The 15,480-nt window shown below is 40.3% G+C and overlaps 1 pseudogene across 1 annotated transcript; it reads left to right on the forward strand.

Moving 5' to 3' along the window:
* The first annotated feature begins 13,108 nt into the window (after positions 1-13,108).
* LOC145034198 (lipid transfer protein EARLI 1 pseudogene) lies at positions 13,109-13,749 on the forward strand (annotated as a pseudogene). The gene has a single exon (XR_013677943.1). The product of XR_013677943.1 is annotated as a lipid transfer protein EARLI 1 pseudogene (transcript).
* Positions 13,750-15,480: the final 1,731 nt, after the last annotated feature.

The following is a 15,480-nucleotide window of genomic DNA, read 5'->3' on the forward strand; positions in this document are numbered from 1 at the left end:
GCCAATTTAAAGGGCCTTATGGCCGTCATTTGCACTCATCAGTCCCCAGAGTGAGATCCTAGAGCATTTGAGTGATTCAAGTGAGGAAAGGAGCCATTGTTGATCTTGGAGTTATTGTCTAGCAAGGGAAGAGGAGATCTAGCCAAGAGGAAGCAAGAGAGGGGTGGATTCTTGAAGAACTGAGGTCCAGGACATCACAACCGAGGTACCATTTTGAATTCTTCTTTGTTATTGTGATGTTCATATAGATTTAGGGCTTTTGAACCCATTTGTGGCTAGATCTAGTATCCTCATGGTCCCTTGGCGAGTTATGGCTCTAAATCTGGACCCATAGAGGTCCAGAGCACCTCTTTGCCCAAGCTTTATGCGCATCCATGGAGGTTTTGGGTTGGGATCAATGTATTTGAGGCTAAAACACCATTAATGAGCTATTTGATGCTTAATGAGCACCAAGACTTGGACTTTACGTGGTCAATAAGCTTAAGGGGACTGGATCTATGAGTTAGTAGAGTGCATCTGACCTCAAAAGGTCATTTGGGGTTGTGCATGGAATGCACTCGCCGAGTCCACTCCCAGACTCGGTGAGTTGGTGCGGGTTGTTCAGTGATTACGAACCAGGGGCTGAGTAACCGAGTCGGGTGAGTGACTCGGTGAGTTGGAAGAGATTCAGAGGGATGGGGTTCCCGTAGGGACTCGACGAGTCCATGCCAGACTCGGCGAGTCGGGTCAATCGTTGACCATTGACCATTGACCAGATTTGACTAGTTTGACTTCGTAGTGTTAGTCAGCCTGGGTCAAGGTGGTATTAAGTAGAGATATGCTTGTGTTGTAGGAGTTCGATAGCTCGGGAGATCGAGCACTAGTAGTTACGAGATTTACGAGTTACCGAGATATGCGAGGTGAGTCTTCTCACTATTCATTACCTTGAGTAGGTATTTCGAGTTGACCAGAGGGTCTTATGTGCTATGTATGAGTTTATGTGTTGTTTTAGAGATTTCATGCTATGTGTTATTTGTATGGTGTATGGTTATATAGACCGGGCCTGAGGGTCCAATGATTCTGACCGGTCCGGAGGGCCCAACGAGCTATGATTGGACCGGAGGGTCCAACGAGCTGTGGGACTGGAGGGTCCCGCTGAGACATCTTGATCGGAGGGTCGGGTTTAGCCTTGAGTGGCGTATTTGTGATATGTGGCATTTTTGGGAACTCACTAAGCATTTATGCTTACAGTTGTTGTGTTTGATGTCTCAGGTACCAGCGAGGACCGTGGGAAGGCGAAGGCTTGACTTCTACACACCCACACCGATGGAGTTCATGATAGAGAGATCTTGGGATTTGTTTTGAAAACACTGTTGTTATGGATTTGAGATTTTGATATGTTATACATTTTGTGGTTTGAAAATGAAAAATTAAATTGGAAATTTTACGTTGTTACAAGTTGGTATCAGAGCCTTGGTTTGAGGGATTCGGATGCACCTTCGGGCGTATTTGAACTCAAACCGAGGATTTGAGAAATTTTCAAACAAAACTAGAAATTTTCTAAAAGAAAAAGAGGTTTTGGAAACAAGCAGAGTGGAAGGTGTGTACGGCCAGCCAGTGCCAGAACGGTGAATCCCCAAAATACCCTTACATTATATGTTATGAGTTATGAGATATTATGTTGTGCATGCTAGAGAGGCTAGGTATTCCTATTAGGACTAGAGTGGCCTGATTTGTGATGCTTTAGCCTAGGAGATTGCTGCTGCTATGAGATACTTTGAGAGTGAGTAGGTAGCAGTGAGGAGCTCGTGAGAGGTCTACTGAGGGTAGCCAATGCATAGCGAGAGTAGAGTATTTACGACTTGGGATCCTAGGAGGAGGACTTGGGTTGTATATTGATTCGGTGTGGACGATAGTATTGGGCCTGTACTATTGAAGACACCGGATTGGTGCGCAGTCCATGTAAGAATCCTTGGGGTACCAGAAGTTAAGGATGATTATTTTGTCGAGTGTGAGTATGCTCGAAAGTGTCCCTAATAGTTCTTATGTTGTATTTCAGAGATTGATCATGGTCAGGACACGCCATACCATCGAGGGCAGTGGGGTGAGTGATGAGGAGATACGTCAGATCATCCATGAGGAGGTGGCTGCTGCCATCAGAGCCGAGATTCCGGAGATGTTTGGGTCTATTAAGACCATACTGATCGAGACGTTTGATGAGCGTTACGCTGCTTTGACTGATGCTGCTGTTGCTGTAGCCACCACAGTTGTTGCTGCTGCGAGACCCCAGGGTGGTGATTCGTTGCTGTACCGAGAGTTCAGCAACAAGAAACCACCAGACTTCGATGGTACACAGGATCCGATCACCGCCATGAGGTGGATCTCAGACATAGAAGGGTGTTTCTATACGTGCTCATGTCCGGAGCACTTGAGGGTGCGGTTTGCACTCAACCAGCTTCGCTTGGGGGCGAAGGACTGGTGGAAGTTTGTAACCGCGAGCTATTCGACAGCTGAGCTGACTGCAGTGACCTGGGAGAGGTTTACTGCAATGTTTCGTGACGAGTATGTTCCCCAAGTGGAGAGGGAACGCTTAGCCCATGAGTTTCTGACCCTCAAGCAGGGGACTGAGTCTGTGATAGTGATTACGAGGATGTTTCATGAGGTTTCCACTGAGTAGGCTCGCATGAGCCGATATCTAAGTATACTGAGGAGGGACATTCGTGAGTTCGTGGCGAACTCGACTTACCGGACATTTGCCGAGCTCCAGGAAAATGCCCGGAAGAGGGAGATTTAGCTTGAGACGCGTGCGAGGGAGGAAGCCGAGTCTCAGAGGGGTGATCGGCAACCAGCACAGTCGCAGCCAGCCGCTAAGCGGGCAAAGCCCGCTGATTCGAGGACGAGTAGTTCGAGGGTTCGTACTTGTGGGAAGTGCGGCAAGAGCCATGATGGGTCATGCAAGTCTGGGGTATGCTACAAGTGTGGGAAGGAAGGGCATTTCGCAAGGGATTGTCCTAAGGGGTTCTCGGTTTGCTTCCATTGCAACCAAACCGACCATCGGAAGGCCGAGTGCCCCCAGCTTCCGAGGACAGTGCAGGGATCCGTACCTGCAGTTCGAGCTACTGAGACCCGACCAATAAAGGCCGAAACACCGAAGGCTAGGGGGAAAGCCTTTCAGTTGACAGAAGAAGAGGTCCGCGCAGCACCTGACGTCGTGGAAGGTACATATTCTTTATTTATTCATGATGAGTTTATATTGTGATGATTATATGTTATGCGTAGGTACTTTTCTTGTGAATTCCGTACCTGCATTAGTGTTGTTTGACTCGGGTGTGAGTCGGTCGTTCGTATCCGTGACTTTTAGTCGGCACATTAGTATTCCGAGGGAGGCATTGAGTCGACCTCTGCAGGTTTCCATAGCCGATGAGCGTGAGGTATGTGCTACCGAGGTGATACGTGGATGCGTACTGGAGATCTTCGGAGTGGAGTTTCCGATTGACTTGATACCGATTGCCATGAGGGATGTTTGTGTTATACTGGGCATGGATAGGTTGAGCCGTTTCGGGGCTGTCATAGATTGAGAGCGTCAGTTGGTGATGATCCGAGATCCTAGTGCGGGAGTGTTGATAGTTTATGGCGAGGGGACTCGTGGTGGTTCGGTATTCTGTTCGGTTGCCAGAGCGAGGCGGAGCTTGCAGCAGTGCTGCAAGGGATTCGTGGCCTATGTGACGGATGTACAAGAGGCTGTTGGGAGGCCAAGTTCAGTGGATGATGTGCCGATAGTGTGTGAGTTCCGGGACGTGTTCCCCGAGGAGTTGCCGGGCGTACCTCCCAAGAGGCAAGTGGAGTTTTGTATCGATTTGATTCCCGGGGCCGCGCCTATCGCTAAGGCGCCATATCGCCTAGTGCTGCCAGAGATGTAGGAGTTATCCTCACAGCTGCAGGAGCTGTTGGGGAAAGGGTTCATCTGTCCCAGTAGCTCTCCCTGGGGATCACCGATCCTTTTTGTCAAGAAAAAGGATGGTTCACACCAAATGTGCATTGATTACCGGGAGTTGAACAAGTTGACGATCAAGAACTGTTATCCACTACCGAGGATCGATGATCTATTTGATCAATTGCAGGGGGCGTCTTGGTTCTCCAAGATAGACCTGAGGTCGGGATATCACCAGATGAGAGTTTGGGATGAGAATATCCAGAAAACAGCGTTTAGGACTCGATAAGGGCATTACGAGTTCGTGGTGATGCCATTCGGACTCACCAATGCACCCGCGACATTCATGGACCTCATGAACAGGGTGTGTAGGCCGATGTTGGATCGATCAGTAATTGTATTCATTGATGACATCCTGGTGTATTCGAGGACCAGAGAGCAGCACGAGGAGCATTTGAGAGAGCTCCTCGGAGTTCTGAGATCGGAGAGGCTATTCGCCAAATTCTCCAAGTGCGATTTTTGGTTACGGGAGGTCCAGTTCTTAGGGCATCTCGTTAACCAGAATGGGATATTGGTTGATCCGGCCAAGATCGAGGCTGTGATGAGTTGGGAGGTGTCGAGGTCACCTACGGAGATCCGGAGCTTCTTAGGGCTGGCAGGCTACTATCGGAGATTTATCAGGGACTTCTCCAAGATTGCTGTGCCACTTACCAAGTTAACCCGGAAGGGTGTTACTTTCTCATGGGGTCCGGAGCAGCAGACCTCATTTGAGACCCTTCACCAGATTTGCGAAGCTCCTGTGCTTGCATTACCGGAAGGGATGGAGGATTTCGTGGTATACTGTGATGCATCGATATCGGGGTTGGGAGCGGTGTTGATGCAGAGAGGGCATGTGATCACGTATGCGTCGAGGCAGTTAAAGCCTCATGAGATGAGATATCCTACCCATGATCTGGAGTTAGGGGTTGTGGTTTTCGCCCTCAAGATCTGGCGTCACTATCTGTATGGGGTTCGGTGTACGATATACACAGACCACAAGAGCTTGAAGCACTTGATGGATCAGCCAAATCTGAATATGCATCAGAGGAGATGGTTGGATGTGGTAAAGGATTATGATTGCGAGATCCTATACCACCCGGGCAAGGCTAATGTGGTAGCCGACGCCCTGAGTCGTAGGGCAGAGGGTGCCCTGATGCGAGATATCTGTTTGAGGTTGACGGTGATGACCCCGATTTTGGACACCATCCGAGGGGCTCAGGCTGAGGCTGCGAGATCAGAAAGTCAAAAGAGGGAGTGGGTTGTCGGTCAGGTATCGGAATTCGTTACGGATGGTCGGGGACTTATGACTTTTCAGGGTCAGATTTGGGTACCATTTGTGGGCGGTGCGTGTACTATCTTGATGGAGGAAGCGCATCGCTCGAAATTCTCAATTCATCCCGGGGCTACTAAGATGTATTTGGACCTAAGGAAAGAGTATTGGTGGCCATGTATGAAGAGGGATGTTGCATGGTTCGTCGAGAGGTGTCTGACTTGTCGTCAGGTTAAGGCCGAGCACCAGCGTCCGCATGGAAAATTGCAGCCGCTGTAGATTCCCGAATGGAAGTGGGAATAGATTACCATGGATTTTATCACCAAATTGCCTCGGACTGCGAGGGGAGTTGATGAGATTTGGGTGATCGTGGATAAACTGACGAAGAGCACTCATTTTCTAGCCATCAGCGAGAGCTCTTCTGCGGAGAAGTTGGCAGAATTATATGTGAGGGAGGTGGTATCGTGGCATGGGGTTCCGATGTCGATTGTTTCAGATCGAGACGGGAAGTGAATACACCAATATCTCCTCGTGAGGAGCGACTCTTAGGTAAACTTACCGGTGTTATTCAACAGACTCTCGAAGAACACAAAAAGAATGGTGATAAAGAAAAAGAGAAAGCCATTGGAGAATCTTCAAGCGGAAAGGTCAAGCGTCCCTCGTTCAAAGATTTCAAGATTAGTGGTGCTACATTGTTTTCTGGTGTCCTTAATCCCATAGTTGTTCTAACATGGATTCAGAACACCGAGAAAGTATTTCGTGTCTCTCACGTGGATGATGAAGACAAGGCTATCTATGCTTTTGCAATGCTCATTGGAGAAGCCTTAGTATGGTGGGAAGCAACATATGAAGCTCTCAACGGATGTGACTAGGAGAACTTATCCTGGGAGTTGTTCAAAACTCATGTACTAGAGAAGTATTGTCCTCTATATATGAGGAGAAGATTGGAGAAGGAATTCCTCGAGCTTAAACAAGGAGGAATGACTGTGAATGAGTATGAAACTTAGTTCAATCAAAAAGCACGGTTTGCTGCAAAGTACATTCCAACTGAAGATGAGAAAATTTAGCTATTCTTAGAGGGATTACGACATGAAATCCATGATTTTGTAGCTAATCGGGATGTTCTGTCATTTGATAAAGCTGTAGAGTATGTTCGAAGGCGTGAGCATGACTTAGAGATACGTGGTGCCACTCTTATTGTTCCAAAGCATCCACGTACTAAAAGAACTACTCATGTTTCCACTGTTCCACTAGCTCAATCTGTTCAAATTGATCCTAGCAAGCAAGCACAATCTCAGAGTGCTTTTCATGGTCGCAACAGGTCACAATCTTTTTCTATTCAATCACCTTCATGTCATGTTTGTGGAAGGAATCATCCGGGTCAATGAAAAATAGACAAGGAATCCATTGTCTGTTATGGGTGTGGAGAAACTGGTCATTAAAAGCCAGCTTGCCCAAGGAAGGATGTGACTTGCTATGCATGTGGTATTACTGGCCACAAGAAGCGTTTCTGCACTACTCTTACCAGCCAAGTGACGGGAAGTCAAGCTTCTGTTCAACAACAGGCGAGAAGTCAAGTGTCTGTCCATCAACCAAAGAATAGTCCAACTAAAAAAGGAGGAGGTGCCAAAAGCTAAGGGTCGTGCATTCTAGATTACCATAGAGGAAGCACGCGAGGACCCGAATGTTGTGACGGGTACATTTCTTGTCAACTCTAGACCTGTTCACATCTTATTTGATTCTGGTGCCTCAGATTCTTTTGTATCTTATGAATTTGCACATTCTTTTCAAACTACTTACTATGCACTCGCGTAACCATTTCACGTAGATACCGCGAAAAGTATATCATTACTTGCTGATGAAATCTATAGGGATTGTATCATAGAAATTGAAGGCTATAACTTTCTTGCTAACCTAATCCCTATCTCCTTGCCCAACTTCGATATTATTCTCGGCATGGATTGGTTATCAAAGAACCACGCAGAACTCTTGTTTTATAAAAAGATAGTACGCATTCCTATTGAAGGGGAAGATCCTATTCATGTCTACGGTGAACAAAGGATCTTAAAAATAATTTCTTTCCTCAAAGCTCGTAAATTTATATCGAAGGGTTGCCCTATCTATCTAGCCTATAGAGTTGACATCTCAAGAAAGGAGAATAAAACTGTAAATGATGTTCCCATTGTTAACGAATATCCTGATGTTTTCCCGGATGATCTGCCCGGACTTCCTCCGGGCAGACACGTAGAATTCCGAATTGACCTTATTCCTGGTGCTGCCCCGATTGCAAAGACTCCTTATCGTCTTGCGTCATCCGAGATGAAAGAAATGACGATCAAACTGCAGGAATTACTTGAAAAAGGCTTTGTTCAACTGAGTACCTCTCCCTGGGGTGCTCCCGTATTGTTTGTCAAGAAGAAGGACAGATCGATGCGAATGTGCATTGATTATCGTGAGTTGAATATCAAGAACAAGTACCCACTACCTCGCATCAACGATTTGTTCGATCAACTTCAGGGTGTTAGCTATTTCTCAAAGATTGATTTGATATCTGGCTATCATCAGTTGAAAGTACAAGAGCAAGATGTACCGAAGACTGCTTTCCGTACTCGTTAAGGGCATTTCAAATTCCTTGTCATGCCATTCGGTTTGACAAATGCTCCTGCTGTATTCATGGATATGATGAATCGAGTATGACACCCAATGCCCGATAAGTCTGTCATCGTATTCATTGACGAAATTCTAATCTATTCCAAGTCTGAAGCTGATCATGCCTTTCATATTCGTAAAATCTTAGAACTTCTTTGAAAGGAGAAACTTTATGCTAAATTCTCGAAATGTGAATTTTGGCTTCGCCAAGTTCAATTTCTCGTCCATGTTATTTCTGGTGACGGTGTATCCGTAGATCCTACCAAAATCGAAGCCATTCAAAATTGGGAATTGCCCCGTAATGCTTCCGAAATTCGTAGTTTCATGGGTCTTGCGGGTTATTACTGAAGATTCATTAAAGACTTTTCTCGTATAGTTGTACCTCTCACTAGTCTTACTCGAAAGGAAGCAAAGTTCGAAAGGGGTGAAGCCCAAGAAAAAGATTTTTCGACTTTAAAAGATCTTTTAACTCATGCTCCCATCTTATCACTTCCAGAAGGTGATGATGATTTCTCCGTATATAGCGATGCTTCAAGATTGGGACTCGGTTGTGTATTGATGCAACGTGGTAAAGTGATAGCATATGCCTCAAGACAACTGAAAGATTATGAAAAGAATTATCCCACCCATGATCTCGAACTCGCTGCAGTGGTATTTGCCCTAAAACTTTGGAGACATTATCTTTTTGGTATGAAATGCCAATTGTTTACCGACCACAAGATTCTCAAGTATATATTCAGTCAGCAAACTCTGAATATGAGATAGCAACGAGCCATGGAGGTGATCAAAGACTATGACTGCGAAATCATGTACCATCATGGAAAGGCTAATGTGGTTGCAGATGCACTTAGCAGCAAGGTTTATCGTAATAGTGTGTGCTATATTAATACTCACACTACTATAAAGTTCACTATTCTTGATGAGCTAGAGTAGTGGAAAGTTGAGGCCTTAAAGCCAGAAAAATGTGAAGAAGGAAGGGATGGTACATTATGCTGAAGTTTTACTTGATGATCCACGAGGATTAAAAGTATTTAAGAATCGGATATGGATTCCAAAGATTGGTGGATTAAGACAGAAGATTTTAGATGAAGCTCATAAGTCTAAGCTGTCAATACATCCTGGTACAAGTAAAATGTACTATGATGTAAGAGCTGATTATTTGTGGCCTGGATTAAATAGAGACATTGGACGATATGTGTAGGAATGCTTAGTATGCTTACAAGTTAAAACAGAGCACCAAAAACCATACGGAACCCCAGAAAGTCTTAGTGTTCCTGTATGGAAATGGGAAGAGCTATCCATGGATTTTATTACCAAATTGCCAAAGACTGCTAGACAGCATGATAGCATTTGGGTAATCGTCGATCGCCTGACTAAGAGTGCACATTTTCTCGCCATGCATGAAACGGCTCCCATGGAGAAATACGCACAAGTATACTTAGATGAAATTGTTGCAAGACATGGTATCCCACTAAAGATCATTTCCGATCGGGATACTCGTTTCACTTCACATTTTTGGGCAAGTATGCAACATGAACTGGGATCTCGAGTTGCCCTCAGCACAACTTATCATCCGCAGACAGACGGTCAGACGGAGAGAAGAATTCAAACAGTTGAAGATATGCTTCGTGCATGTGTCTTGGAGTTCGGTGGTAACTGGGATAAATACTTTCCTCTTGTCAAATTTCCATATAATAACAGTTACCACGCTTCAATCAAAATGCCACCATATGAAACATTATATGGTCGCAAATGTCGTACACCATTATGTTGGCGTGATGTAGGACAGAAGATCCTTGGAGGCCCTGAAATGATTCAAGACACCACCGACAAGATTCAAATCATACGAGAAAGAATCAAAGCGGCCCAGGATCGACAGAAGTCCTATACAGAAAAGAGAAGACGACCAATAGAATTCCAAGTGGATGATTTCGTGATGCTGAAGGTATCCCTATGGAAAGGCCTTATGTAGTTTGGGAAGAAATGAAAGTTGAGTCCTAGATTTGTTGGTCCTTTCAAAATCATCCAGAGAATTGGAAAGCAAGCATACCACTTAGAATTGCCTAAAGATTTGGCAGGTATTTATGATGTGTTTCATGTGAGTTATCTGCGCAAATGCTTGAGCATCTACAATGAGACAGTCCCGTTATCCGATGTGAAATTGGATAATAAGTTAAGATATGTTGAAGAGTCTGAAGAGATCGTGAATGAAAGAACAACTAAGCTACGTAATAAAGAAGTAGAATTGGTGCTTGTCAAGTGGAAACACCATCGAGGCCCAAACTATACTTGGGAGATTAAGAATGAGATAAAGGCGAAATATCCTCATTTATTTTAATCGATGTAATTTCGGGGACGAAATCCTCAAAAGGAGGGGGTATTTGTAACATACCCGGTTTGAAATCATGTTTTGTAAAAAATAAAATTGTGAAATACTATGAGAAATTGAGTGTTGAGTTCTTACAGATAGTTTTTACTAGAAATGAAGTAAAACTATGTTTAGAATCACTAATAAAATATTGGAAGTCTTATGAGATTCCAATTAAAAACAAAATAGTGAAATATAGCGAAAATATAAAATTTGAAATAAGTAAAATTTTATTATTGAAACTTATAGATAATTTTGTTAGAAACATTTTGGCGAAAACCTCATCGAAATCCGAGTTATAACGAAGAAGTTATGACCAATCGAAGATTCGCGACAAAACCGGCACGACGCCGGATGACGTAAAAAGTGAGTTTTTGATAAACTAGTTTTTAGCCTTAGTGATTTAAATGAAAGTCGTAGTATTCGTTAAACCGAGAACTTCAATAAAAAGAACGCCAAAATCTGACTCCGTATGAGGAAGTTATGATTTTTCTAAGTTTCGGATTAGCAGTAGACAGCTAAAAACTCGAATTTTAGATCGAGCGATATTCAGCCGATACAACCTAAACGAGAATTGAAGATCTCGTCATTTGTAGTATAACGGTAAAAAGTCTGATAAAAACGGACATCGGATGAAGAAGTTATGAATTTTTAACAGACTTTTCCTATCCCGGTCTGTTAAAAATATAATAATAAAAATGAAGTCAAAATTAGCCGATGAAGTCTAAACAAAAGTTGTAGAGTATATTCTCACCTACGCGTGCATATAAATAACATCAAAAATGGAGTTTATATGCGAAAGATATGAGTTTTTGAAGTTATTAAATAAAAATAAATGAAAAATCAAAGTATTCTCTGAAGCCGTACGCCCCGCGTACACGAGAGTTACGCCCAGCGTACTTCGCACGTATCCGGTCCAGAGTCAGCCACGTCTACCGTCTTCGCATGGTTGCCACATAGAAGCCACTTCCGAGACCTAGGAACCAAGCATATGACACATCGCGTACGCCCAGCGTACCAAGGATTTACGCCCATCGTAGTAAGGTGCTTCACACCCTATATAAGGGATGTGAAGGTCTCCGGTTTTGTTTGCTCATATTCACTCTTTTATGCCCTCTACTCCCATTTTTAGCCACTTTTAACCCCCAAAAGTCCTGTTATCATCCCCGACATCTGAAGCAAGCCCCGACGCCCCGAAGTTCCCGAGAAAATCTTATTTTCAAGTCGAAACTCTGCCCGAGTGAGGTCCGATTTTCAACTAAAAACCCAGGTTTCACCCCAAAAAGTCATATTTTGAGCCGAAGTGTTGCCCAAATTATTATTTTAACCCCGGTTATTTCAAGATGAGTTCAATATACATGAACAATTGTATGTTATGTGTTATATGTGCTATGTGCTTTTCAGTGTTATTATTCCGGGTTATTTTCCCGTGTTATTTTATTCGCTATTTTTATAGCAAAAGTAATACCTTTGACCATATATATATATATATATATATATATATATATATATATATATATATATATATATATATATATATATAAGTTTAATAAAAGTCATTTTAAATTATAGAACCAATAAACTCAATCTCATCCAAAAAATTTCATCTCTAACTGTAGGATCACTAAAAAAAAAAAAACTCATTTTAGTTGTATTATTTTTTATATATACTGCTAATCTTTTATTAAAAAAAAAGGTCATATACATCAAAATTGGTAAATTTTTATTCTCTTTCAATAGATATCAATATTGATATTAAAAAAAAAAAGATGCATTCTCTTTCATTAAAAATCCAATTCATTTTTTTTTTAAATATTTTATTTTATTTTATTTTTTTAATTATCAGAAAAATAAAATAGATATATCTAAACACAAATTTTGATACTTTCTAAATAGACATGAATATTAATGTATAAAAATCAATTTTTATAAAATTTCATGTTAGATTCAAATTACAAATGTTAAAAACTGAATTATATATAGCCAAAAAAATTCATTTATCAATTTTATAAACTAATTTATAAATAATCAAAACTTTGAAATAATTTAAAATTATAAATAAATATATTTGTTTTTAATTTCATTATTTGTAAAAAGGTTAAAGAGTTAAAAATGAAGTGATGCAAATAAAGAAATTAATTAAGGATAATTGTATAAAATGAAATTTTAGATGTAGTTTATGCTATTTAGAATTTAATAATACTATGTGTTAGTTAGGAACTTAGGATGTTTCAAGATCTGTTTGGTGGTAACATTGCTGGTAGGAATTTTATTAATGATAAAATATAAACATGAAGGGAGAAATTTTTTTATACGTCCCTACAATTTCGAGAAATTTCAACATACATAGAACACGATAACAATTAACATTATGAATTTAATTTGTTTATTGTCTTGCTGTTGACCAAGTACCAACATGCATCATCATCCAATCATACATAAAAAATACATAACTATTTACATAATTTGCTAGTTTATAACTTGAACAACATCAAATGAAGTTTTTTAACGACCTGAAATCATATAGACGACCTTGTTTATTTTACATTTGTGCTATATATGATAGAACATTGGTATCTTATTCCTTATAATGGAAATTTATAGGTTTTGACATGGGTTCCAAAAGTAAAACATTCCAAGCACTTGATCTTTGTACTGTTGAACTGACGCAGGGAGATATATACGATACTACAACCATTTATAGCATTTTCTTAAAAGGAACTTCACAACAGTTGGATCTCTAGTAGAGATAAGATATAGAGCTTCATTATTGAACAACATGGGCCATGGATATTTGCATGTTGATGTGTACCTTTTGATGCCAGCTAGAAGTGGCCAAAATCCTCTTTAATTCGACTATATATAGCCTTCAGTCCCTTATTCCACAAGCACCCATCATTTTAACTACTTCACTCTCTTATTTTGTAAAGGGCTTTGTATTTTTATTGCAGATGGCTTCGAAGTGCAATGCTTCACTGGTCCTCTTTCTTGCATTTAATCTTATCTTTTTTACCATGGTGAGTGGTTGCGGGACTTGTGGTAGCGCCACCCCTAAACCAAAACCAAAGCCAAGTAAGGCTTACTGCCCAAAAGACACCTTGAAACTAGGGGTGTGTGCTAATCTGCTCGGCGGGTTGGTTGGAGTCAAAGTGGGCTCACAATCTGCTAAGCCATGCTGCGCCCTTATCAGCGGCCTTGTTGACCTTGATGCTGCCGTTTGCTTATGCACTGCTATTAAGGCTAACGTTTTGGGGATCAATCTTAATGTTCCGGTGTCCCTCAGCTTGCTTCTCAATGCTTGTGGCAAGAAAGTCCCACGTGGCTTCAAATGTGCTTAACTTCATCCATCATCTTGCTGCTCGTTTATTTCCTTTCCAAGTATGATCATTATAGATCGTATTATATGCATGCCCATTTTACATTTGTGTGGATTAATTGAAAAAGTGTTGCAATAAAATTCAATTGTATGTTAAAGAAATAATAAGTTATGATAAACAAAATATTTTGTGTTGATTTATTTGGGTTTCGGTCATTCCTGTGGCTTGCTTCTGCCTACGAACGAGGATGTAAACATAGATGGACATATTAGGTTTTCATTTAAGCTTTGATGTGAGATGTGACGTAGTTTTACTTATTTATTTATTTTTTATGCTCCAGCTCCTTGCTAGAGTGTCTATTAATGCACCTGTTGTTAAAAAACAACAAAAAAATTAAACAAAAAAAAGGCTTGTTATTGACAATGTTGCTACGCAATTTGCTAGCATTTATATTTACCTTTTGTTCATTTTAGTAATAAATTAAAGAAAGAAAATGTGTTCCTTGTTATACGATGAACTTACAGAATATTTTGAACTCCCATCTAGCATTTAAAATATATTTAACGTTGATAATTTTAAGTTTACTTTTGACTTGGACAAAGCTAGCCCAAACATGAAACCCACTGAGGTCATGTGTATTGAGGTGAAAACTTGTTTTTGTCATAACTTATAATATTTTCAAATGATCCGATTTTTTTTTTTCCTATTTAACTTGAATATACGATGAACTATTAGTAATATTGGAATTTTATACAAATGTCAGATTATTATAACAATATTAACGTCATAGTTAAACCACGCTTATCAACTAGGACTCATGTCCTTTGGGTTTCTCATATATATATATATATATATATATATATATATATATATATATATATATATATATATATATATATATATATATATATATATATATATATATATATATATATATATGAGAATATGATTTATGAAGGTAATTAACTTTTCGGTATGTTCACATCTGGGTAACTATCTTTTTTTTACACATTTGGGTAACAAACTTGTTGGAAGTGTTCACATATAACCATTATTACCTGCTATAGCAGGTTAAATCCTAGATGTAAACATTTTCAATAAGTTCGTTACCTAGATGTGTAAATAAAAATAGTTACCCAAATATGAACAAAACCAAAAGTAAAAATTAAATTACACGAATGGTCCCTGTAGTTTGGGGGAATTTGTATTTTTGGTCCCTAACTTATTTTTTTAACTTGAATGGTCCCTACTATTTATTTTTGTTGCGCGTTTGGTCCCTGTCTTACCTAAAAAGACTATTGTGCCCTTATTAATTTATTTTTTAATTAATTTTCTTATTTATGTATTTATTTTTTACATATTAAAAAAAAATTAATAGACCACACATATTTGTATCTCCTCGGATGATCCCTACTATTTATTTTTTAATTAATTTATTTTTTTAACTCGGATGGTCCCTACTGTTTAATTTTGTTACGAGTTTGGTCTATGTCTTACATAAAAAGACTATTCTACCCTTATTAATTTATTTTTTTAAATAATTTTCTTGTTTATGTACTTATACTTTATGTATTTAAGAAAAAATAGTAGACCCCGCATATATGTATTTTCTCACCATCCCGTCTCTCATCCTTCTCAGCTTCTATTTATTTTCCATTTTTAGTGATATCGACGTCTTCATCGTCACTTCTTTTTTCGGTCCTTTAACTCTGTCAAATCAATACCACAACCCACTAATGATGAAGAGACTGTAGGTTATGGTGTTGGTTCGCTAGAGTTGAAGTACCAAAAAAAGAAGGATGGTGAAGACGTCGATGTTACTAAAGATGGAAAAGAAATAGAAGTTCGGAAGGATAAGAGATGAGAAGGTGACCGGTAAGACTCAAATTAAAATTTTCAAATGTGGTTTCAGGATTACGGTGAGGAG

Source organism: Lactuca saligna, chromosome 3 (genome assembly GCF_052625555.1).
Source record: "Lactuca saligna cultivar CGN05327 chromosome 3, ASM5262555v1, whole genome shotgun sequence".
Taxonomy (NCBI): Eukaryota; Viridiplantae; Streptophyta; class Magnoliopsida; order Asterales; family Asteraceae; genus Lactuca; species Lactuca saligna.